This window comes from Poecilia reticulata, linkage group LG10, assembly GCF_000633615.1.
Source record: "Poecilia reticulata strain Guanapo linkage group LG10, Guppy_female_1.0+MT, whole genome shotgun sequence".
In the NCBI taxonomy this organism is placed as follows: domain Eukaryota; kingdom Metazoa; phylum Chordata; class Actinopteri; order Cyprinodontiformes; family Poeciliidae; genus Poecilia; species Poecilia reticulata.
The window spans coordinates 21,631,287-21,635,289 of NC_024340.1; positions in this window are offsets into that span (position 1 = coordinate 21,631,287).

Sequence of the window (4,003 nt, forward strand, 5' to 3'; positions counted from 1 at the left end):
GAGTGTGAAGCGGCCAGGATGAGGATCAGTGCCTCCAAATTTGAGGCCATGGTCTTGAGCCGGAAAAGGGTAGAGTGCCTTCTCCGGGTCAGGGTGGGTGTCCTGCCCCAAGTGGAAGGGTTTAAGTATCTCGGGATGTTGCTCACGAATGAGGGAAGAAGGAAGCGGGAGGTCGACAGGCGGATTGGCGCCTTTGAAACGGGCGCTGTCCCAGTCTGTTGTGGTGAAGAGAGTCTGATGGCAGTGAAGACAGAGCTGAGTCAACAAGTGAAGCTCTCAATTTACCAGTCGAGGGTACAGAGGTGCCAGCACAGGGTTCGAAAGAGTCACGAGGAGGAGGGGACTCGGGAGGAGGCGAGGACTCGGGAGGAGCCCGAGGAGGCGAGGACTCGGAAGGAGCACGAGGAGGCGAGGACTCGGAAGGAGCACGAGGAGGCGAGGAACCGGGAGGAGCGCGAGGAGGCGAGGACTCGGGAGGAGCACGAGGAGGCGAGGACCCGGGACGAGCACGAGGAGGCGAGGACCCGGGAGGAGGACGAGGAGGCGAGGACCCGGGAGGAGCACGAGGAGGGGAGGACTCGGGAGGAGCACGAGGAGGCGAGAACTCGGGAGGAGCACGGGGAGGAGCACGAGGAGGAGCCGAGGAGCCACTGGGAGGAGCCACTTGGAAGAACTTAATGTATATTTACATAGTAATAAAAATGAAAAATCTGAGTGAAGCAAATTTTTTAAAATTTCTTTTGTGTTACACACGTAATAGCTACAAACTACTTACAGTTAAAGTATTTTTGACTGAAAAAATAGAAAATTTAGCTTGTCATCTTTATAAAGAGACCAAGCTTTTGCATGTACTCCAAAATTATTCAGGAACAGCATCTTCTTTAATCTGGGTATACCTTTTCAGGTGTTTTTGGTACTGCCACTTAAGGGGTTAAATGATAGTATACTCATGCGTTGTGTGACCTCGTCAAATTTCAACGTTCAGATTTGAAAGCTGATGTTCACAGATGGTTTTCATCCAATCTGACTGAGGTTGTTTAGCTAATTTGCTGAGGAAAAATTGAACAGCTGCTTGAAGACAGACTTTTAAACATTTATACGCTATGATAGCTTTCAATAGGGAAAACCATATTAATTCAGCGGAGAGGGGAAAAAAAACATGTGTAAGGATCAGGAGCCATCTTGTGGAAAAGCTGCAGATTGCAAACAACTTTCCTTAATCTCCAAGTGTTAAACAGGAAAAAAAAACACTAAACTAGCTAAACCAAAATTAAAATAGTTTAACTGTTTCCTTTGGTGGTTCCTGTGTGATTCTTTTTTTTTTTTGCTGCAACGTTCCATGTCCCCGTGTTTTGCTAACAATTATTTTTTGTAAAATCTCCCAAATATTTACAACAAAGTATTTTAATTATACATTTAGATGTTTGCCATTATTCAAATATAAATGAAATGCCTTTTAAATATTATTTTGTTCTTTACACACCTTTTTGTTGACCGACATGCTTAATTTCATTGTGTCCACAGTGCAGTGTAATAGACTCCCTCATGAAGTTTAAACTATAATATATATATATGTTGCACACTCGAACAAAAGTGGTGTCAAGACATGCAGTGGTTGTAAATTTCCTTTACTTCCTTTTTTCTGAACATACAAAACACGTTCATCGATCCGTGTGTTACACTATAACGGTTACATTCACCATCTTCTCTTCTTTTTCTTCTTCTTCGAACCTTAGGACCCTTCTGACCTGAGGCTGCCCTAAGCGCCTGTTACAAACTGATCACTGTCCAAACTTGTTTCACTCAGTCCAAATAGCTACCAACATACACGTGAATATTCCGCTAAACATGGACAATAAAACAGTGCTTTTTAATAAAACAAAACATTTATAGGAACAGATAATACTTATATTTTAATGGAAGGGGGTGGGGGGTTCCTTGATCCAAAGTCCTCAGCAACTGATCCCCCACACATTTTATATATATATATATAATGTTTTGCTTGAATAAGTTGATTAACTGGACTAAACCTTATTTTAATATGCATTTGAATGTGTTGAAACTATTTTTCTTATTTGATATTTTCTTCATATTATGTCCCAGTACTAACTTTCCACCCTGTTAGGATGTTTCCTTTTTGCCTTCAAAAAGTCTAAAATTTCATAAACACCATTTAATGGAAGTGACATCAATTGGTTTTGAAGTAAATTCAACCATGGAAAACAAGGAAAGCTTCAACTGTCACTATCTCCTTACTTTTTTAATATTAAACCTGTATGCAGGGCCGTGCAGAGACAACTAAAGGGGCAGGTGCTCAAAAAAAAGGGCACATCTAACCGCATTCTAGGACAAAATATTAACAAAGCCACACAGCTTTAAGAGTTTAATAAACAATGATAAATTACAAAATTGTGAGATATACAATCAAAGCTAACAAAAATCTCTATACGCATATGTAAGATATTTTATTAGTAATTTCTTTCTGCAGGTCTATTGTGTTATAGGAAAGTATTGCAATATTCAAACCCGCAATTTAGCAAGATTTGTAAATCAGAGCTAGACCACCAGACATATTTTGTCTTTACAGAATTATAGTATTAAAAATATAAACAAGGGCACAATGCAACCTTTTAGTGTACTGTAATCTATAAAAAAAGCTGCCTGTTTGCTGCAGTGGAGATGAAGATGGTCCATTCAGGAAAGCAGAGATGAATCAAACTTTAAGGTGGAACTGCAGAAAAAAGCAAAAAGCAAAAATTGAATTGTTAATGCATGTCACCATGAGAAAAGCCTGCTGAGTTATGCTTAAAAAACTTTTTTTAAACATTTAAACCACACATTTGTCTCATAAAGTGAATTTTTTATTTTTGCAAAACAAACTTATTTGTGCATGTCAGAAATCTTTTCTTGATATTCTAAGTTTTTGTATGACTCAAAAGTTTTGCTTGTGATTCTCTCATATGACGTCTTGAGCAGGGCCCAAAATCACAAAAGATTTCTGATGTGTGAAAATAAAAGTTTACGTTTGGCAAATAACTTTTTAAGTTCACAAGACAAAAATTTATTTAATTTAAAAAAAAAAAAGTTTTTTAAACAAAATGATTTGTTTCTTAAAAAAGGAATCATTACAATTACAAAACTTTTGATTACAATTTTATTTTATTTAACTGAGGTTAGTTTTTTTCCTCCATTGAATAATTGGGAAAAAAAATTTAACTTCATACTCTGCGAACCAGACCCTAAACTTAAAGTCTGGATTGAGTTTCTTCCCCTTCATTAATTACACACTTTATCTCTATCATGGTAATTCACAGTGAGTTATTTTTAGTTCTAAATGAATATCCTTCTTGGACTTTTATTTAAGTGTTATTTTCCTTCAAGATACATTTACCTAACGCCAGAATAAATGAAATGTACATTATGCAGCAAAGGAAATTAGAAGATCTGACATACAGTACATCCATTATGGAGATGATCGGTTTTGGACGGGCGATGTGCCCTTACTGCATAAGCGATACTGAAGAATGACTGATATCATTAAAAATACAGGGAAGAAGCTTTTAGTTATCTTGCTTTGCTAGCAAAGTCGTTAGATATCAGCTAGCTAATAGCGCAACAACAACAGCCTACTGTCTGTCTGATAGAAATAATGGATCGGTAGATAAGAGCAGTTTCTCCTCACCTGGCTGTCTCCTCCGGCTCAGTAGTTCTTCAGAGAAAGGCAGACGCAGAGGCCTGTCAGTGTCTGTTGTATTTCATTACCTCTCTGCTTAAACCGCGACTCCGAGCACGTGCCTGCAGTCACGGTTAATTAGTGGGTGCACTCGCGGCTGCACAGCTGCAGACAGCCGCTCCCTTCTCTTGCAGGTACCACATACCCCTGCTAAATCTTTTAGGGGTACGCAGTACCCTGCCTTACCCCCTTACTTTCACCCCTGAAAAAATAAAAATAAAAATATATATCTATATAGATATATATATATACTGCTCAAAAAAATAAAGG